The sequence below is a fragment of the Trichechus manatus genome, unplaced genomic scaffold (assembly GCF_000243295.1).
Source record: "Trichechus manatus latirostris isolate Lorelei unplaced genomic scaffold, TriManLat1.0 scaffold00117, whole genome shotgun sequence".
Lineage (NCBI taxonomy): Eukaryota > Metazoa > Chordata > Mammalia > Sirenia > Trichechidae > Trichechus > Trichechus manatus.
In genome coordinates, this window is record NW_004444053.1 from 7314545 (window position 1) to 7338295 (window position 23751).

Consider the following 23751-nt stretch of genomic DNA (forward strand, 5'->3'; position numbering starts at 1 on the left):
ACCCTACTTAGGGCCAAGGCCTCCATTTGGGTTGGGTTGACCTTTCTTCTTATCAGGAGTTGGCAAAACTCAGGATAGTTGCCTGAAATATTCTCACTGCCCTTTCATGGAAATTCTTATCTCTTTAAACTACTATTCAGTGTCCTTGCTGTGGGTGTATTAAGTGCATTTTGGTTACAAGAGACAGAAATCCAATTCAAATAGGCTTAACTTAAATAGAGAGAGAGAGAGAAAATTTTATGACTTCCATAATTTATAAAATTAAGGGATAGATCTCCCATATTAAGGCCCAGCTGGAATCAGACAATCAGATGATATTACCAAGAATCTGTTTTTGTCCATCTCTCAGCTCTGCTATCTTCAGACGCTCCTATGTAGATGACTAGACAGACAACACAAAACTTCCCCCTCTATGTTATTAACAAGCCCAGCAGAACACGAATGCTTCTTTCCTGGCAAAGATGCCCAAGATGGTCAATGTTGGCCCAGCTTGGGACACGTGACAATCTCTAATCCAATCACTATGTCTGGTGAGACTCATGGCTTTAATGGACCAAGTCTAGGTTCTGTGCCCATCCCTAGAGCAGGATGGGGCTCAGGTGAGCTTAGCTGCAACTGAACCACATGGACAGAGTGGGGCAATTTTTGTTGAGCCAATTTACATTAAAATGAACAAAGGCAGTCATCCTATAAGGATATCTGCATCCCTCCTATGTGTAAGAGTGTGCATATAGGAACACCTATTTCTCTGCATCTAAGTTTTAGGGGTTGGGTTCTTAAAATTAGGTCTTCTCCTCTCCACCACCACTATTCTATATAGAAACTGGGAGTTGGAGGAAAGGAAAACCTCATCAAAAGCAGTATCATATCCAGAAGGAGATGACAGAGAAAAAGGGACAAAAAGAATATTTGAAGAAAGAATGACAGAAAATTTCTCCAATCTAATGAAGGACATGAGTCTGCAAATCCAAGAAGCTCAAAAGGATCCCAAGTAGGATAAACCCAAAGAGATCTATACCAAGATACATCATAGTTAGGCTCTCAAAAATTAAAGATAAAGAGAGAATCCTGAAAGCAATGAGAAAGAAGCAAATAGTCACATACAAAGGATTCCCAATAAGGTTTAGTGCTATTTTTCCTCAGAAATATTGGAGGCCAGAAGGCAATGGAATGATATATTTAAAGTGCTGAGAGAAAGGGGGGAAAAAAAACTGTCAACCAAGAATATTATACCCAGTGAAACTATCCTTCAAGAGTAAGAGTGAAATTAAAACATCCCCAGACAAACAGAAGCTGAGACAGTTCATATCCACCAGACCAGCCGTACAAAAAATACCAATGGTAGTTCTGGAGATGGAAGAGAAAAGACACTAGAAAGTAATTCAAAGCTATACGTAAAAAGAAAGATCCCTAATAAAGGGAAATGCATGGACAAGTATAAGGGTTAGTAATAAGATATTCATACTTGATAATTCTAAATGTTTTGTCCTTCATGTTTTTTAAAAGCAAATATATAAAAGGCAAGGATAAAATTATGTTACAGGACACATGAAATATAAAGATGTAATTAGCGATAACAACAAAAGGGGAGAGAGAAATAGTATAGATATAGAATTTATTGTACGCTACTGAAGTTAAATTGGTACCAACTTACCCTAGAATGTTGTAAATACAAGCTCTTAAATGTAATATTCATGGTAACCACTAAGAAAATATATTAAAAAAATACACGAAATCAAAGGAGAAAGGAACCAAAGAAGCCTACTACAATAAACCAACAAAATACTAAAGCAAGTAGTAAAGAACAAAGAAAGACAAAGAAGGCTTAAGATACACCAAAAGCAAATAGCAAAATGGCAGAAATAAGTCACTTCTTATCAGTAATTACAGTGAATGTACATGGACTAAATACTCCAATCAAAAGGCAGACAGTGCCAGAAGGGATAAAAAACATGATCCAACTATATGCTGTTTACAAGAGTCACACCTTAAACCCAAGAACACAAACAGGTTGAAGGTGAAAGGATGGAAAAAAATATTCCATGGAAATAATAACCAAAAGAGAGCTGTGGTGGCAATCTTAATATCAGACAAAGTAGACTTTAAGAAAAAAATCTCTCATAAGAGATAAAGATGGCCATTTTATAGTGATAAAAGGGTCAATTAATCAAGAAGACTTAACAATCATGAATATATATGCACCCAACATTGGGGCACCTAAATATATAAAGCAAACACTGATAGAATTGAAGGGAGAAATAGATAGTACTACAACAATAGTGCGAGACTTCAATACACCACTTTCAATATTGGAAAGAACATCTAGAAAGAAGATCAACAAGGAAACAGAGGACCTAAATGACACTTTAAAACAACGAGACTTCACAGAAATATATAAAACACTCCACTCAAAAACAGCACAATATACATTCTACTCTGGTGCATGTGGATCATTCTCCAGGATAGACCACATGTTGGGTCACAAAGCAAGTCTTGATAAATTTAAAAAGATTGAAATGAAACAAAGTATTTTCTCTGACCACAATGGAGTAAAGGTAGAAATCAATAACAGAAAAAAACCCTGGAAAGTACAGGAACATATGAAAATTAAACAGCAAACTATTAAACTACCAATGGGACAACGAAGAAATCACAAATTTCTTAGAGTCAAATGAAAATGAAAGCACAACATACCAAAACTTACGGGATGCAGCAAAGGCAGTAATCAGAGGAATACTTAACAGCCTAACTTGACAACTCCAGGAACGAGAAAGAGAAGAGCAAACTAAGCCTAAATCTACCAGAAGAAAGGAAAAACAAAGTCCAGAACATAAATAAATAAAATAAAAAATAGAAAAACAATAGAATCAATAAAACCAGAAGCTGGTTCTTTGAAAAGATCAATAAAATTAACAAACTTTAGCTAGACTGAGAAAGAAAAGAAGAGAAAAGATGCAAATAACAAAAATAAAAAAATCAAAGTGGGGTCATCACAACTGATGTGATAGAGAATTATGAAGGAATATTATAAACATCTGTATGGCAACAAACTGGATAACCTATATGAAATGAACAAATTCTTAGAAGCACACAATCTACCCAAACTGACTCAAGAAGGTAATAGAAAGTCTCAACAGACCCAACAAGTGAAGAGATAGAATTAGTGATCAAAAACTTCCCAACAACAACAAAAAGTCCTGGACCAGATGGATTCACTGGGGTATTCTACCAAACATTTAGAGAAGAATTGATACCAATACTGTTTATTCTTCCAAAAGATAGAGAAGGAAGGAATACTCCCTAATTCATTCTATGAAATAAACATAACCCTGATACCCAAACCAGACAAAGACAACACAAGAAAAGAAAACTACAGGCCAATATCACTTATGAATATAGATGCAAAAACCCTCAACAAAATACTAACGAACAGAATCCAACAGCATATTAAAAAAGTCACACACCACAACCAAATGGGATTTATTCCAGGAATGCAGGGATGGTTCAATATTAGAAAATCAATCAATGTAATACACCACATAAATACAACAAAGGATCTAGCAGAATCAACTGAAATAAAAAGGATCATAACAGAATAGTATGAAAAACTGTACTCCAGCAAATTTGAAAACCTGGAGGAAATGGACAAATTTCTAGAAACACACTACCTACCTAAACTAAAACAAACTGAGGTAGAAAAACTAACTGACTTATTAAAAAAAGACATTGAAGAGGGAATAAGAAAAACTCCCAACAACAACAAAAAAAAGGCCTCGCCCGGACAGTGTCACTGGTGAATTCTACCAAACATTCAGAGAAGACCTCATACCAATGCTACTCAAACTATTTCAGAACACAGAAAAAGAAGAAATGCTCCTGAGTTAATTCTATGACGCCAGCATATCCCTGATACCAAAGCCAGGCAAAGACACCACAAAAAAAGAAAATTACAAACCAATATCCCTCATGAATATAGATGCAAAAATTCTCAACAAAATTCCAGCCAATAGAATTCAACAGTATATATACATATATTTTAAATAATGAACAAGTAGGATTCATACTAGGCATGCAAAGATGGTTCAACATTAGAAAATCAATCAACATAATCCACCACATAAATAAAAGAATCACATGAACATCTCAATCGTCACAGAAAAAGCATTTGACAAAGTCCAACACCATTCCTGATAAAACTCTCAGCAAAATACGAATAGAAGAGAAATTCCCTAAGATAATAAAAGACATTTATACAAAACCAACAACCAACGTTATTCTCAACAGAAAGAGAGACTGAAAGCATTCCCCTTGAGAATGGTAACCAGACAAGCATGCCCATTATTACCACCACTCTTATGCAACATTGTACTGGGAGTCCTAGCCAGAGCAATAAGACAAGAAAAAGAAATGAAGGACATCCAGATCAGTAAGGAAGAGGTAAAAGTATATCTATTTGCAATGATATGATCCTATACATAGAAAACCCCAAAGAATCCACAAGAAAACTACTGCAACTAATAGAAGGTTTGGGCAAAGTAGCAGAAGATTAACATATAAAAATCAGTTGGATTCCTCTACACCAGCAAAGAGAACTCTGAAAAGCAAATCAGGAAATCAATAAGATTTACAGTGGGCCCCCAAAAGATAAAATACTCAGGAATAAATCTAACCAGGGACGTAAAAGATCTATACAAAGAAACCTACAAAACACTACTGCAAGACACCAAAAGAGACCTACATAAATGGAAAAACATACCACGCTCACGGATAGGAAGACTCAATATTGTGAAAATGTCAATACTACCCAACGCAATCTACACATGTAATGCAATACAGATCCAAACTCCAACAGTATTCTTTAACGAGGTGGAGAAACTAATTACCAACTTTATACGGAAAGGAAAGACGCACTGGATAAGCAAAGCATTACTTAGGAAAAAGAACAAAGTAGAAAGCCTCACACTATCTGATCTCAGAATCTACTATACAGTCACAGCAATCAAAACAGCCTAATATTGGTACAACGACAGACACATAGATCAATGGAAGAGAATTGAGAACCCAGATGTAAATCCATCCATCTATGGGCAGCTGATATTTGACAAAGGGCCATAGTCAATTAAATGGATAAAGACAGTTTCTTTAACAAATGGTGCTGGCATAGCTGGAAGTCCATCTGTAAAAAAATGAAACAGGACCCACACCTGACACCATACACAAAAACTAACTCAAAATGGATCAAAGACCTAAAAATAAAATCTAAAACGATAAAGATTATGGAAGAAAAAATGACAATGCTAAGGTTCTAATACACGGCATAAATACAATACAAACCATAACTAACAACGCACCAAAAACCATAAGATAAACTAGATAACTGGGAGCTCCTAAAAACTAAACACATGTATCAAAAGACTTCACCAAAAAAGTAAAAAGGGAACCTACGGACTGGGAAACAATTTTTGGCTACAACATATCCAACAAGGGTCTAATCTCTAAAATCTATAAAATACTTCAATACCTCAACAACAAAAAGACAAATAATTCAATCAAAAAATGGGCAAAGGATATGAGTAGACACTTCACCAAAGAAGACATTCAGGCGACTAACAGACTCATGAGGAATTGCTAATGATCATTAGCCATTAGAGAAATGCAAATTAAAACTGCAATGAGACACAATCTCACCTCGACATTACTGGCACTAATGAAAAAAACAGAAAATAACAGATGTTGGAGAGGTTGTGGGGAGATTGGAACTCATGCATTGCTGCTGGGAATGTGAAATGGTACAACCACTATGGAAAACGATATGATGCCTCCTTAAAAAGCTAGAAATAGAAATACCATATGATCCAGCAATCCCACTCCTAGGAATATATCCTAGAGAATTAAGAGCTGTCACACAAATAGACATATGAGGCACTCATGTTCATTGCAGCATTATTCACAGTAGCAAAAAGATGGAAACAACCTCAGTGCCCATCAACAGATGAATGGATAAAAAAATTATGATACATACCCGCAGTGGAATACTATGCAACAATAAAGAACAATGATGAATCTGCAAAACATCTCACAACATGGATGAATCTGGAGGGCATTATGCTAAGTGAAATAAGTCAACCACAAAAGGACAAATATTGTATGAGACCACTATTATAAAAACTCAAGAAAAGGTTTACACACAGAAAAAAAAACAATCTTTGATGGTTATGAGGGAAGGAAGGGGTTGGGAGAGGAAATCATTAACTAGATAGTAGACAAATGTTAACTTTGGTGAAGGGAAAGACAACACACAATAAAGGGGAAGTCAGCACAACTTGACCAAGGCAAAATCATAGAAGCTTCCTAGACACATTCAAAAACACCTTGAGGGACCTAGTTTACTGGGACTGAGGGCTGGGGACCATAGTCTTGGGGGACATCTAGGTCAATTAGCATAACATAGTTCATAAAGAAAATGTTCTACATTCTACTTTGGTGAGTAGTGCTTGGGGTCTTAAAAGCTTGTGAGCAGCCATCTAAGATACGTCTATTGGACCCATCCCATCTGGAGCAAAGGAGAATGAGAAAAACCAAAGACACAAGGAAAACATTAGTCCAAAGACTAATAGACCACAAGAACTATAGCCTCCACCAGCCTGAGCCCAGAAGAAATAAATGGTTCCTGGCTACCTCCACCAACCACTCTAACAGGGATCACAATAGAGCACCCGGACAGAGCAGGAGAAAAATGTAGAACAAAATTCAAATTCATAAAAAAGAAGACCAGACTTAACTGGCCTGACAAAGACTGGAGGAACCCCCAAGACTGTAGCCCCCAGACATCCTGTTAACTCAGAACTGAAGCCATTCCCAAAGTCCACATTCCAGCCAAAGATTAGACAGGCCTATAAAACAAACAATAACACATGTGAGAAACGTACTTCTTAGTTCAAGCAAGTATACGAGACCAAAAGGGCAACACCTGCCTAAAAGCAAAGACGAGAAGGCAGGAAGGGACAGGAAAACTGTACAAATGGACATGGAAAACCTGGGCTAGAAAGGGAGAGAGTGCTGACACATTGTGAGGATTGCAACCAATGTCACAAAAAATTTATGTATAAAATTAAAAAAAAAAAAAAATAGCAACCCACAATGAGTTGCCATTTCACTCCCAGTAGGACAAATAAGATTAAAGAAAAAAAAGCCAAACAGAAAATAACAAACGTTGGTGAGGATGTGGGGAAATTGGAACCCTTATCCATTGCTGTTGGGAATGTAAAATGGAACAGCTATTGTGGAAAACAGTGTGGTAATTCCTCAAAAAACTAAAAATAGAACAACCATATGACCCTGCAGTTCCACTCCTGGTATATACCCAAAAGACTTGAAAGCAGAGACTCAAAAAGAGACCAGTGTAAACCAATGTTCATTGCAACACTATTGCTAGTAGCCAAAAGGTGGAAACAACCTTAATGTCGATCAACAGATGAATGGATAAACAAACTATGGTACATACATACAACGGAATACTACTCAGCCAACAGGAGAAATGAAGTTTTGATACATGCCATAGTATGGATGGAGCTTGAAGATATTATGTTGAGCGAGCTAAATCAATCACAAAAGGAGAAATATTGTATGAACTCACATATAAAAAGACAAGAGAAGGCAAATGTATAGAGAACAAAGTTTATTAGTGGTTAACAGGGGTAGGAGGAAAGGGAAAAGGGGGGTTAATGGTGATGGAAAAGCTGCATTGATTAAATGTAGAGTTGCACAGATGATTATTGGAATTTCTGTCAATAAGTTGTACACCTGTAAAAAGCTGAATTGGCAAAAGTTGTATGATAGATACATTTACAACAACAACGACAAAAGAGTAGCTGCTGAGGCTGCTTAAGTACAAGCAAACACCTCATGGGATTTGGTTCCTGTTTGCTCTGAGATATGCTAGCTGCCAGGCAGGATGCTTGGAACAGTTTGGGAAGATCATTCTATTTCAGATTTCCAAATGAACGATGAGGAAGTCATCCTGGATGGTCACACTGTGTTGGAACCTAAGGGCAGGGCCAGGCCTGGCACATGGGCAGATTGTGGACACACCATGAATGAATGAATGAATAATGAAGACATGGCTGACTGCTAAGATTACTTCCACTTCTGCCTCACAAGACTGTGAGCACAGGGAACTCCCTCCAGGAGGGAAAACAGTAAGCAGGCGTAGGAAGGTATGAAAAAATGGAGAACATAGAATGTACATTTGTAAACTGGAGAACGGGCACTGTGGGGCAGGAGAAGAGATTCTGAACGGACAATCATAATGCTTAGGTTCTGGCCCGAGGCCTCTGTGGAAGGAAGTGCTTCCTGCTGCCCCTCTGACCACTTCCTCAGTAGCCCACGTGCCACTGGTTGCCCCTGCTTCACTGTGCGGAGATGCGGATGAAACAGAATCGATTCAAGGAGTGTCAGGGAAACGAAACTGCTTCAGTGCTATGGCTACTGGATCCTTATCTGTGTCTTTATTCTCGCCCCCATTCTCTCCAGTTCCCTCTTCTGCCCTCCGTGGTGGTGCTGTTTAATCTGAGCAGAGGGAGCATGAGCAGGAATCTTTGCAGGAAGTGTCTGTCTCCCTCTCCCTTTCAGGCGTGCGCGCGCGCGCACACACACACACACACACACACACACACACGCGCGCGCGCGCGCGCGCGCCCGCATGCGCCAGGATGCAAGTATGAGAGAACTGGTTGTATGCAGGGACGAGGACAAAGTGGAGCTGTGAGGTAATGGAAACCCCAGTGCCTTTGCCCCCTCAGTGAAAAACCCAACCTTAGAGGATCAGAGCCAGAGGAGTGCCAAGGGCAGGGCCAAGACCTCCCTGTCTTTACGGCCAACTAACATTGATACTTGAGAGATGAGCAAAGGTGTAATTAAGGTATGGCACTTAGGGCGCATGCCCTGGGCACTCGAGGAGGGATGCTAATGAGCAGTTTCTATTGGCCACAGAAGTTTTTACCATCAGCTCTGAGAGATCATTCAACAATTTAAAACTGATTGCCATAGGTGCTATTTTCCATAGATAGGCCTCTGGAGGTGAGAGGGTACAAAGATGAGTTGCATTGTAGGTTTGAGGATATCTATGGGCTAGATATTTGCGAAGAAGAACATGATTCACCCAGCTGTCACCACTGTCCTGAGGATGATTTAGGTGTCTCAGTGGGTGTCAAAACCAGGTTCAGGTAAGGGCAGGACAGACCAGAGGGGAGGGCAAGATGCAGAAGATGACCTCTGCATGGTGATGGATGGGGGTGGGTGTCTGAAGCAGGAATAAAGGGGCAGGCAGGCTGACCTCCACAGCCAGGTGACAGGAGACAGCCAGGGAGGTGCCGGGGGAGGCTGATGGGGCCTCTGTCAGGATGCTGCATCTGGAGACTCAGACAGCAGGTGTGAGGGACCAAGCCACAGGAAGGTGAGTCCAGGCTAGGAGCTCAGGCCTCAGGATGACTGCAGAGAGCAAGGCAGGCCCTAGTCTCAGATACATCTTTGGCTTGGTGGTAGGACTTGGGTACAAGGGAACAAGACCCCATCCAGACAGCAGTGTTTTAGGGGCCTTGGAACTGGACACCCAGATTGGAATCCAGGCTGTGCCGTTTAATACTTGCGTATGTAACTTAGGACAAGTTACTGAACCTTTCTGTGCTTCAGTCTCCTCATCTGCTGATGGGGCTATTTACCGAACCGACCTCACTGGGTTATTTTGAAGAACCAATTTGCTAATGCATATCAAGGAACTGATTCAGTATCTGGACATCATGGGTACTCTGCAAACACTAGCACTCATGATATCCATTCATGGGGCACTATATGGCTGCTTATTAACAGAGTTTGATGATAAGAACCAGGGTATGAAGTTAGACCAGGTCCAGCGGCAAAGGTGATTTCTGCAGGGCTCCTGTGATTTCTCCTGCCTAGTGGTTAGATTGTCCCAGAGGTGTGGTTAGCTCGGCCTGCAGTGGCACCAGCTGTAAGGAGTGATGAGCTCTGGAAAAAGGGGGTGGGATGGGCAATGGAGCCGGGTGGGGAACCACAGCTGGGGGTTGTTGTGTGAGGAATGATGCTCTCAGTGTGCTGATTCCGGGAATAGAGCCAGATCCAGGCAGGGCAGTGCTTTAGCTGTGCTCCCATTTGGCTTGGTTTTTGTCAAATGCAGCAGATTTCCTTTGGATTTAGGTTCCTGTCTGGGTGGGATGAGCATTAAGTCTATTTCTGACTGACTTCCGATAGCAGCAGCTTTCAGCTTTCATTTTCTCTACGATGTCGTGCCTGAGACGGGAGGGGGTCTGGTGATTGTGATCATGTCCAGTGCGCAAGCACATACATGTGGTTAATGAGTCCCCACTCTCTCACTTTGTTCTTCTGCTTGCCAGTCCTTCCAGTCCCCTCTCTTTCTCCAGCTTTCAACCTCCCTTTCCTCACTGACTTTTTTTTTAATTGTGGTAAATATACATGTAACAGAACATTTGCCATTTCAACATTCTCCCCATGTTAAATTCAGTGACATTAATTATACTTATCATATTGTTCATCTCACTGACCTTTTATTTTCCCTCCTTGTGCTTCTTTCATGCTCTTCTTCCTCTGTTCTTCACTTCTACCATTTGTCTTTTTTATTCTTTTGCCAACTTCTCCCTTACTATGGAGCTAGAAGGGAACTCAGGGATATCTAGTGCAGCCCCCTGCCCAACATCCCTGCCGAGACATCATTTATCTGGTGCCTAAACATCTCCCTGGGTAGTACAATGGTTAAACACTCAGCTAACTGAAAGGTTGGTGGTTCGAACCCACCCAGCAGCTCCATGGGAGAAAGAGCTGGCAATGTGCTCCCTTAAAGATTACAGCCAAGGAAACGCTTTGGGGCAGTTCTGCTCTGTCACATGGGATCCCTGTGAGTAGGGATAGACTTGACAACATCCAGCAACAACTAACTGAAAGGTTGATGTTTCAAACTCACCTCAGAAAGAAGGACAATATGCTTCTGAAAGGTCACAGCCTTGAAAACCCCATTGAGCAGTTCATGAGTCAGAATCAACCCAATGGCAAAAGAGGGAGAGGGGTGGTGGGGTGGGTGGCCTGTATGCATCAGGGTGGGGGGGCGGATGGGCCTGGAAACTGACCATTGCCCAGGGCAGCTAATTCTGTGTTTGCAGAGCTTTGACTGTTAACGCCGTGGGGACGTTTCTCCCTGTGGTGAACAAGACATGGTCCTGCCCTTAAGGAACTCAGAGTCTAGCAGAGATGAGTCTTCCACTGTTTGGTCCTAGTTCTACACCATAAGATCTACATTGTTGTTATCTGCCATGAAGTCGGCCCCTGACTCATGGTAACCCCATGCACAATGGAACAAAACGGTTGTGGATCAGACCGTTGTGATTCATAGAGTTTTCATTAACTGGTTTTTGGAAGTAGATCGCCAGGCCTTTCTTTCTAGTCTATCTTAGTCTGGAAGCTCCACTGAAACCTGTTCAGCATCATTGCAACTTGCAAGCCTCCACTGACAGATGGATGGTGGCTGCACTGAGGGGCATTGACTGGGAATCTGATCTGGTTCTCCCTTATGGATGGTGTGATGTGGTGAAACAAGAAGTCTGGAAGTAGGAACCCCTGAGCAGTCTAGGTGTGGCTCAACCAGATATTCCTCTTGTGAAGGACACAGACTTGCTAGGCTCTGATTTCCTCTTCTGTAAATAGAGGAGTTGGCAATGCCTGGGCTGACTTTTCAATGGTAGGGGCAGGTTGAATCTGAGAAGGCACAGCGCCAGGAATGTAGTAAATTTAGGGATGTAAGAGACTTTGGCTTACTTACTTTGGAGACATCACCAGGAAAGACCAAGTGCTAGAAAAGGACATCATGTTTGGTAAAGTAGAGGGTCAGCAAAAATGAGGGAAACTCTCAATGAGATGGATTGATACAATAGACAACAAACATACCAACTGTCATAAAGATGGCACAGAACTGGGCAATGTTTCATTTTGTTGTACATAAAGTCACCACGAGTCAGACCCAACTCTACAGCAACTAACAACAAAAACAACAAGAAAGTATAACTAGTGGTTCAGAGTGTGGCACTAGAGCTGTGTAGAACTTATAAAAACAGGGAAATAAGAGGCATGGAGGAATTGTGGTGGGGGTTGAGGTTTAAAAGCGAAAACGAGAAATTTCAACTTGGCATTCATGTTCCTTGGAATGATCGATAGGGATTTTGATGTTATGTTGAAGGCAGGGGTTGGTGGGTGTTACGGATTGAATTGTGTCCCCAAAAATTATATGTTGTAAATCCTAACCCCTATACCCATGGTTATAATCCCATTTGGAAATGGATTTGTTATGTTAATGAGGCAGTATTAGTGTAGGGTGTGTCTTGAGTCAATCTCTTTTGAGATCTAAAAGGAGCAGATTAAGAGAGCAAAGATGGAGGAAAATAGATGCCATGCCACATGGAGATCACCAAGGAGCCAAGGAATAGAAGCTAAAGAGACAAGGATCTTCCCCCAGAGCTGACAGAGAAAGCCTTCCCCTAGAGCTGGTGTCCTGATTTTGGACTTCTAGCCTTCTAAACTGTGAGAAAATAAATTTGTTTGTTAGAGCCACCCACTTGCGGTATTTCTGTTACAGCACAAAAAAAAAAAAAAGAAACTGTTGCCATCGAGTTGATTCCGACTCATAGCGACCCTATAGGACAGAACAGAACTGCCCCATTGGGTTTCCAAGGAGTGGCTGGTAGATTTGAGCTGCCGACCTTTTGGTTAGCAGCTGAGTTCTTAACCCATGCACCATCAGGGCTCCTCTGTTATAGCAGCACCAGATAACTAAGCCAGGGGACAACTGATTTATCATAGACTTTCTAAAGGCAGGTGAGACTCTGCATGGAGCAGAAGACAGCTGTGAGTTGGAGAAAAAGCTCAACAGTGATGATCTGGTCTGGAGGAAAGACCAATGAATTCGCATCCAAGCTCAACTACTTTATGGGGTTTTAACTTCTCTGGATCTGTTTGTTTGTACAATAGAAGTGATAGTATTTATTTTAGAAGACTGCTTGAGAGTCAAATGCTCCTAGCACAGTGCCTGGCATTTAAAAACCCGCTGCCATCGAGTTGATTTCAACTTAAAATAACCTTACAAAACAGAGCAGAACTGCTTCATAGGGTTTCTAAGACTAAATTTACTGAAGCAGACTGCCGCATCTTTCTCTCACAGAGCAGATGGTGGATTCAAACCTCTGGACCTTTCAGTTAGCAGCTGAGCGCTTAACCACTGCACCACCAGGGTTGCTATGCCTGCCATATAAAAAACTTGTTGCCGCTGAGTCGATTTTGACTCATAGTGACCTTATAGGACAGAGTAGAACTGCCTCATAGAGTTTCCAAGGAGCGGATGGTGGATTCAAACTGCCAGCCTTTTGGTTAGCAGCCTGAACTCTTAGCCACTGAACCATAAATGCTGGAGGCATTGCTGGTTCAATGGTAGAATTCTTGCCTTCTGTGTGGGAGACCTAACCGGGCTCAATTCCTGTCCAATGCACCTCAAGCATCAGTAGAGGCTTGTGTGTTGCTATGATACTGGATTAGGTTTCAGCAGAGCTTCTAGACTAAGATAGACTAGAAAGACAGGCCTGATGACTTACTTCTGAAAATCAGCCCGTAAAAACCTTATGGATCACAATGGTCCAATCTGCAACCCATCTTGGGGATGGTACAGGACCAGGCAGCATTTTGTTTCATTGTGCTTGGGGTTGCTGTGAGTTAGGGGCCAAGCTGACAGCAGCTAACAACAACAAATAAATACTACATTCCTCTTTTTCTGCTCCCTCCCCCATTCCAACAGAACGTGGATTAGTATTTTGACTATGAGGAATTGAAAAGGCTGGGTGGATTTGAGAGAATGTGAGAACAACTCTAGGAACCCAACCCACCAATGTGTGAGCTCCTTAAGGAATTGCACTGTGCCCATTGTGTCCTTGCACCTAGTAGGGGCTCAAGATTTGCATGAATGGAATTGAGCTGAAGCAAATGCTTGCTGTTTTGCCAATTCTAGGTCTTTACGATGTGGTGGGGAAGCTCTGGGAGACAGGACAGGATTTCTTACTAACTCTTCCACACCCTGGCTATGTGACCTTGGGAAAACCCTACCACTTCTCTGGAGCTCAGTGTTCACGTCTTCAAAATAAGAGACAGAGCAGGAACTCCACATTATTCCAGCATTGAGATTCTGGAGCTATGTAAAGTTTTGAGTTGGTAAAACAGTACTGCAACTGGTTTACAAATGAGGCTCAGGGAGAAAGCCTCATTTGTAAAATAATAAATTAGTACAAGAGCTGGGAGTCTTTTCACTCACTGAGGTCAGCTACCCTTTTCTTGTTACCTCAAGGTCTGGGACAGACTGCAAACGACATTGCAGATTACCCCAGCCTCCAAGGCCTTGTGCTAGAAAGTTGCTTCTCATGAGATCCCAAGGAGAGAAGGCTCTCGAGGCATCCAGCCGCACCTCCCTGACCAACATCTCCGAGTCAAACAGAGCCCCGGGTGACAAAAGCAACGACCTTGACATTTAAGTCAGTCTTTGGTGCCTCTGACTTTCCCACAAACCCACCATAACAGGTGTTTTTGCAGTGAAGCGTTTCAAACATCAAGACCCAGGCATTTTCACTTTTCATAGATGTTGTTTGGGGTGTGCCTGACATCTTATCCTGCCTTCTCACTGCCCTGCGGCAGTAGACCCCAAACCCTATACACCTAGGGACACTGCTAGGGGGTAGTCTTGAGCATTCTTGTTTCATAATCAGTGTCATGTTGTGCTCTCCTTGGGTTAGAATTTTGGCTGTAACACCAATAGACTGTGCGAACTTAGACAAGTCACTTAGCTTATTTGAGTGTTGGTTTCCTCATCTGTGGTTATCTGATCAACACATATTTATTGAATGCTTCTAATACTGGGCACTAGTATAGGTTTCCACCACCCATCTGTCAGTTTGTTGTAGAGTAGTGAATTGTGTGTTGCTATGATGCTGCAAGCAATGCCACAGGTATTTCAAATACCAGCAGAGCTTCCAAACCAAGACAGACTGGGAAGAAAAGCCCAGCTATCTACTTCTGGAAATTAGCCCATGAAAACCCTGTGGATCACAACAAAATATTGTCCAGTATAGAGCTGGAAGATGAGCCCCCTAGATCTTTGCTAGTAAGCCTGTATGTTGTTGTTGTTAGGTGCCGTCAAGCCAGTTCCAACTCATATTGACCCTATGTATAACAGAACGAAACACTGTCTGGTCCTGTGTCATCCTCACAATTGCTATTATGCTTGAGCCCATTGTTGCAGCTACTGTGTCAATCCATCTCGTTGAGGGTCTTCATCTTTTTCACTGACTTTCTACTTTACCGAGCATGATGTCCTTCTCCAGGAACTGGTCCCTCCTGATAACATGTCCAAAGCATGTGAGATGAAGTCTCGCCATCCTCACGTCTGAGAAGCATTCTGGCTGTACTTCTTCCAAGATAGATTTGTTTATTCTTCTGACAGTCCATGGTATGTTCAATATTCTTCGCCAACATCATAATTCAAAGGCATCAATTCTTCTTCAGTCTTCTTTATTCTTTTTCCAGCTTTCACATGCATATGAGGCAATTGAAAACACCATGGCTTGGGTCAGGCACACCTTACTCCTTAATGTGACATCTTTACTTTTTGTCACTTTAAAGCCTTTATAGTTTCACTTAAATATCTCCTAACTTCTTTCAGGGTTTAAGAGGCAAAAAAATTAAACCAAACCCATTATCATCAAGTCGATTCTGACTCATAGCCACCCTGTAGGACAGAGTAGAACTGCCCCATAGGGTTTCCAAAGAGTGGCTGGTGGATTTGAACTGCCAACCTTTTGGTTAGCAGCCGAACAACCACTGCCCCACCAGGGCTCCTTAAGAGCAAAATCAGTAAGAAATTGAGAAAATGAACCCAATGCGTTGTAACTTGAGGGTGCTGTAAAACCACTTTTGGGAAGTCTGCTAAGAGTTGTTTTATTTCAACAATTACTTATTGAGTGTATATTAATTGTCAGGCATTGTGTTAGGCTAGATATACATAGTCCCTGTGCTCAAGGAGTTTACAGTAGAGTGCATAAGATAGATATTATAAAAACAATTATATAAATAAATATACAATTACGATTTGTGATAAGCACTGGAAGGAAACATAAAACAACCCAGGATATCATGAGAGAGAGTATTAACAGGGATTATCAAAAAAATTTTTTAAATATTTTATTGTGTTTTTGGTGAAAGTTTACACAGAAAATTTGGTTCTCACTGAACAATTTCTGTACATGTTGTTCAGTGACATTAGCTACATTTTTCACAATATATTGGCATTCTCATTATTTCCATTCTGGTTGTTCTTATTTCCATTACTCTGGCTTCCCTGTGCCCTCTTGCCTTCTCATCTTTGATCTAGGGTAAATGTTTATTTACTATTTGGTTTCGTTTCGATGATTATTTTGAGGTGCACAGTACTCACAGGTGATATTTTTTATTTTATGGGCTAATCTGTCATTTGACTGAAAGGTGACCTCTGGGGATGGTTTGAGTTCCAAGTTTAAAGAGTATCTCAGGGTGGTAGTCTCAGTGGTTCATCTAGTCTCCACCAGTTCAGCAAGTCTGGCCTTTTTTTAGGAATTTGAGTTTTGTTCTACATTTTTCTTCTGTTCTATCCAGGACCATTTATTGCGTCCCTGGTTGGAATGGTCAGTAATGTTAGCCAGGCACCCTCTAGTTTCTCTGGCCTCAGTGTAGGTGATGTCATTATTCGTGTAGACCATTGGTTCTGTAGACTAGTTTCTTCTTTGATTCTTTGGTTTCCTTCTTTCTCTTTTGCTCTGGATGAGTAGAGACCAATAATTGTATCTTAGATGCCATTTACAACCTTTTAAGACCCCAGATGCTACTCACCAAATTAGGATGTGGAACATTCTTTGTGGACTATATTATGCCAATTCACCTAGTTGCCTCATGAGACTATAGTCCTAAGTCCTCAAACCTAGCAGACCAAGGGATTATCAAATTTAGATGGAGTGACAAGGGAAGGCCTCTTTGAGGAAGTGATATTTGAGGACTGAAGAATGCTAGGCGATGACCAGCTCCTATAAAAATGGGGTGGAGTGGGGGTAAGAGCATTCCAGGCAATGGTAATATCTCATGCAAAGGCCCTGAGGTGGAAAGGAGCTTGGCATATTTGATGAACTAAAAAGCCAATGTGGCCACAGTGTGGAACAGAGTAGAATGTGATAAGTTGGAGAGTTAGGAAGAGACCAGATACTGCAAGGCCTTGGAATTCATGATAAAGAGTTTACATTTTATTTGAAAGGCAATGGAAGCCACTGAAGTGTTATTTTAAACAGCAGACTGACAAGATGGGATTTACATCTACATCAGCGGCAATTGGGAAAGTAACATTGCCCAACTCAGTGAAAGGTGGGAAAATTGCAGCATTGTCACACTTCTTCACGATAAAGTCAGAGTTAGCAGTGGGCCAACAGCAGCTGCAGAATGTTGTCTGCAGGAGTTGGAGCAGATATCATCTCTGAGTGAGGTTGCAAAAGAATCTTAATTCCCACCAAAGAGACCTATCCTGACCCGGGACCCTCTTACATTCACTAATTCAGCAAACACATATTTGTTGAGTTTTTATCCAGTGATGGTGAACAAAATAGAGATGGTGTGCCACGTATAATTTGTCAAGACTCAGTACCATCTCTGGCCTTCTACCCTTTTCCTGGTACTTACGAGTATAAAGCCTTGAAATTACAATTCCTAGACTCCATTGCAACCTGGGATTCCGGTTCGATTCCACCAATCGAGAGGACTTGCGTGAGATTTGGAAGGTGGAAGAGAAAGAGAATCTATTGCTCTTTATGGCAGCTACCAAAAGGCATGAAGGAAATAGCAGAGGCAGTGTGTGTGTGTTGGGGGGTGGGGGTGGGGGTTTTCCCATAGCTTTTGGGTATCCTTCTAAGAATCACCAACTTCAGTGCTTCTGCTAACTTAAATTATTAGTTGTAGTGTGAGCTTTGCAGTTCAGAATTTTCTAAAAGTGTCTTTCCTGACCTGTTTGCTCAGCTTTTCTTACTGTATGTACTTAGAGTGGCTTCTACTTTCCTGACCAGACCCTGGCTGATATACATGGACAGGAAAAGAAAGTTAGTAGGCCTGAGACACCAATAATACTGTTGAGTGGGGTATCAGTGCTGAAGGATTGTTTGCCCTCATTGCTGTTGTCATCCACAGCCTCTTGATTTCCCCCTCAACATGGTGTGACTTGGAGAAGCAAGAGTTTTGCCTGGAAGAATCACCTGATTGCTTACCACCTCCCCCAACTCATCCTTTCACACTAGAAAAGGACATCAAAGTCCCCTTTCTCTGGAAGACTAATCTGATCAAATTAAGACAAGTTGTGACCATCTACCTACTAAAATGTGATGACAAACCTGAATACATGGCAAATTTCCCTGAGCTAACCAGATCTTGTGAGGTGGGACTAGAGAAAGGCCACATATATAAAGAGTAGAGGAAAGAGCACCCACTTTGGAAATCAGACAAACTTGGGTTTGAATGAATCCTGGTGCTACCATTTACCAGGGTTACTTTTCTTCTCTGAGTCTAATTACTCAACCATGAAGGTAATACTACCCATTTTTTAAGATTATTGTATAATTGATAATGATCATAAATAATAATTACAGCTGTGATGGTTAAGACTGTGTGTCAGTTTGGCTGGGCCATGATTCTCAGTGTTTGTTTTGGTAGTCGTATAATGTTGTGATCACTTCTCTCTTGAGATCTGATATGTTATTACCCCCATGATGGGATCCGCTGTTAGTAGCCAGTCAGTTGAAAGGGAGTTTCCTTGGGCATGTGGCCTGCATCAAATATAAGCAGACATTCTGGCAAGGCTTGGGGGCTGCAGCTGGCTCCTGTTCATCTGACCTCCAGTTCTTGGGACTTGAGCTAGCATCTTACCTGCGGTCTTGCCTGCCAATCTTGGGTTTCATCCATCTTTGCAGCCTGTGAGCAAGAGCCCTGCTCTCTGACCTGCCCATCCTGAGCTCACCAGCCCCTGTGGTTATATGAATCAGGAGAAGCCTCTATCCTGACCTGTGGACTTGGGACATTCTAGCCTCTACAGTCGCATAAGCCATTTCCTTAATATAAATCTCTCTATATATACATATTTATACGCTTTACTGGTTTTGCTTCTCTAGAGAACCCAGCCTAAGACAACAGCTAACAGCTGTAGAGCACTTACTATATGATGGATACTGCTGTAAGTGCTTCACATGAATTAACTCATTTAATTAATCCCCACAATAATGCTAGAGACAACAGATGTAAAGAATGTAGCAGGGCTGACAAGGTAGCATACTAACATGGGTTTCTGACTCTCTCCCTCGAATCAACACCCAGAAACAAAAAGTAGCCTGATGGGGCTAAGAAACTGACAAAAACTTGATAAACTCTTGGGAGGAGAAAGGTGGTGGTTGGGTCTTGGTGTGCATGTGGGTGTATGTATACTGCAGCTCAGGGTGAAGAGTGTCAGGTGTCACGGGGTGATAGGTTGGACCAGAGCTTTATGGTTTTGCTTTCTTCCCCTTCCCGCATTGCCCAGTTGCCACCATGAGGCAGATAAACAGCATTGCCACCCCAAATCAATAGGGGTCTGTGGGGGAAACACCAAGGGCTGAGTGGGTAAGAGATAACAGCAGGTATAGATTGGTGACTCCAACTGAGGAAGACATCTCTTGGAAAACAGTAATGTCAGGCAGAACATCAGGAAGGTTCACTTGGCAAGATAGGTGGCAAATGGAATGGTTGAGCCCAGATTATAATGCCACAGGCTCTTTATCCTAAGGAGTGTCTCACCTCCAACTCCCTAAACTTACCAGGGAAGGCACAAGTTACTCCAAAGTTTACTCCCGGGTTTTAGTCCCCTCTTCTCTCCCCTAAGGTCTCTGGGTGGTGCAATGGTTTGCACTCGGCTACTAACTGAAAGGCCGGAGGTTCAAATCACCGAGTGACATCAAAGAAGAAAAGCCTGGAGATCTATTTCTGAAAGATCACAGCCATTTAAAACCCTATGGAGCACAGTTCTACTCTGAAACACATGGAATCATCAAGAGTCGAAATCGACTTGACAGCAACAGGTTTTTTCTCTTCTCCTGACCCCCAACTCTCACACACATTGACTACTCATTATCACTCACCATGATACTTCTTGATATACCCGATACTCCCAAAAGAATATGAACTCACAGGGAAAAATGATGGGACATTGAAGAACACAACTGCTCTAAAAGAAAGACAAAAAAAATGAATAAATATACCAGGAAAAGAAGAATTAACAGATCAGAGAGAATAAATTTAAAATAAGCATGAGAAATATAGTCAAAGAGAAGAGGTATTGATAACATTAATCAAGAACAAACAATTCTAGCATAACATAGTTTATAAAGAAAACGTTCTATGTTCTACTTTGGTGTGTAGCATCTGGGGTCTTTAAAGCCTGTGAGTGGCCATCTAAGATACTTCACTGTCTCACCCCATCGGGAGCAAGGGAGTGAAGAAAAATAAAGCCACAAGGGGAAGATTAGTCCAAAGGACTAATGGACCACAACTACCACAGCCTCCACCAGACTGAGTCCAGTACAACTAGATGGTTCCCGGCTACCACCATCGACTGCTCTGACAGGGATCACAATAGAGGGTCCTGGACAGAGCTGGAGAAAACTGTAGAACAAAATTCTAACTCACAAAAAAAGACCAGACTTACTAGTCTGACAGAGACTGGAGAAACCCCAAGAGTATGTCCCCAGATACCGTTTTAACTCAATAATGTAGTCACTCCTGAGGTTCACCCTTCAGCCAAAGTAGGGAACCGAAGGTTGAGAACGGAGAGTGTTGACGTGTCGTGCAGTTGGTAACCAATGTCATAAAACAATGTGTGTACTGACTGTTTAATGAGAAGCTAGTTTGTTCCGTAAACCTTCATCTAAAGTACAATTAAAAAAAAACAAACAATTCTAAAGAAGGATCAGTTGGAATTACTGAGTTTGAAAAATAAAATAGTTGAAATAAAAAATAAACATCTCAATAGATGTGTTAAATAATAGAAAGGATACAACCAGAGAATGTATTACTGACCTGGAAGATTCCTGAAAGCTGCAAAGCATCAGGAAGGGAGACAGAGATAGATATTTTAAAAGAAAAGGTAAGAGGTAAGAAGAGTAGAAATAGAAACGTCAGCATCGTTATGATAGGATAGAAGAAAAAATAAATAAATGTAGAGAAAGAAATATTTGTATTTAAAAATCTTCTCACACTCCTCTTAGAAATTGCTGTGTCAAGCCAAGGTACAGCATATATGAATAACATAATTTGAAAAAACTCCAATTAATACATACATAAAGAAATTTATACCAAATTGAAAATAAATACACATTTTTTCCAAACGAGACACTCTCACAAAAAGAGCATCTACTAGCTGCAAGAGAAGCCTCAATAAATTCCAAAATATCGGTATCATACAGACTATATTCTGTTCTTTCTTCTGAGAATTTAACCTGTATGGACTGCATCAATGGGCCTCTTGCCTTAGCAGCTGGTTGAGTTTTCCCAGTGTGGAGCCTCAGCAGATGGGAGACAGGTGATGGGACAGGGTATTTATTTTCCAGGTTCCTCCATGTGTGGTCATCTTGGGCAGGCAGCTATTCTTGATTGAAGGTCACAATTCCTGTTTATACTCTGCCAACATATTTGTAAACAATTCCTTTATTAAGCCCTTCACAAGTTATCCTAATTTGAATGTTCAATCTGTTTGCTGATGAGATCCTAATGATACCTGTATTGACAAAGTCTATACAGGTAGTCCCTGGCCTACAATGGGATTCCCTTCTAATGACTCCATCGTAAGTTGGTTCTGATGTAAATAGAATATCTCTTTTTTTTTTTTTAGTTTCATTATCACCTTTTATTATCAGTATCTTTATAAATCCAGCAGTGTTTTGAACAGTGAATCACAAAATTGAACATCTGTCAGGGAACATCTGAGAATGATAACATCAGCAAATTACATGCTGCAACATATTACTATGATAAAACCCAAAAACCAAACCCATTGCTGTCGAGTCGATTCCAACTCATAGTGACCTTACAGGACGGAGTAGAACTGCCCCATAGGGTTTCCAAGGAGCACGTGGTGGATTCGAACTGCCGACCTTTTGGTTAGCAGCTGAACCACTACGCCACCAGAGTTTCCATTACTACTGCAAGATGTACAAAAAAAGAAAGGGGTGGGGGGAAAGGACAGTCATAAGTGCAGTTTGTCATAACTCGAATACGTGGTAACCTGGGGACTACCTGTATATAAAAATCCAAAACCATGAAAAAATATACTTACTATGAAAAACTTTAGATGCATTCTCTTTAAGATTAGGAACAAGACAAGGATGGCCACAATCACTGCTACTCTTTTACATAGTTCCTAAGGTCTGGAACAATATAAAAAGAAAAGAAAAACAAGTATAAAGATTGGAAAAGAAAATTAAAAATGATCACTTTTTCCCACTGATAATACACATTTATTAAAAAAAAATCAGAATCAACGGACACACTATTAGAAGTAAAAAGATATTCCATGAGTTTGCAAGATCTAAGCTTACCTTACAAAATCAAGAGTATTCATGTAAACCAGCAAAACTCATCTGTATTAGTTACCTGTTGCTGCATAACAAATTACCCCCAAAACATAGTGACTTAAAATAACAAATATTTATTATCTCGCAGTGTCTGTGGGTCAGGAATCTGGACTTGGCTTAGCTGGGTGACTTGGGCTCAGTCAAGTGTTTGCTAGGATGCAGTTATATCAAGGCTTGACTCAGGGGTGATCTGCTTTCAAGCTCACTGAAATGACTGTTGTCAGTCTTCAAGTTGTTGCTAGATTTTGCCTGAAGACATCAATTCCTCACCATGTGGTCCTCTCCATAGGGTTACTCACAACATGGAGGCATGTGTCCCCCCAACCCCGCCCCCGGGACTGGGAGAGGCAAGGCGGGGTGGGGCAAGGCAGAGTCAAAATGGAAGCTACAGTCTTTTTGTAACCTAACCTTGGAAATGCTTTCCCATCACTTCTGCTGTATTCTATTAGTTAGAAGTGAATCAATAAGTCCAGCCCACACTCGAGGGGAGGGAATTACACGAGTACTAGGAGGTGGGGACAATTGGGACCATCTTAGAGGCTGCCTACTACAGCATCTAAAAACACAACAGAAAATAGGATTCCATTTACAATTACAACAAAATTACAAGCTATAGAACAATTACCTAAGAAAGAATGCATCAGACCTTCCTGAAGAAAAGGTTTAAAGTTCATAAAGAAGACATGAAAAACTGTTCATGGATGGAGTAAAACTTTGTAAAGATAACAATTCCCCCAAGTTAGTGCAATTGAAGTTAACAGTCCAGCAGAACTTCTTAGGAATGTGTCTTAGTCATCTAGTGCTGCTGTAACAGATATATCACAAGTGGATGGCTTTAACAAAGAGAAGTTTATTCTCTCACAGTCTGGTAGGCTACAAGTCCAAATTCAGGGCATCAGCTCCAGGGGAAGGCTTTCTCTGTCGGCTCTGGAGGAAGGTCCATGTCATCAATCTTCCCTTGGTCTGGGAGCTT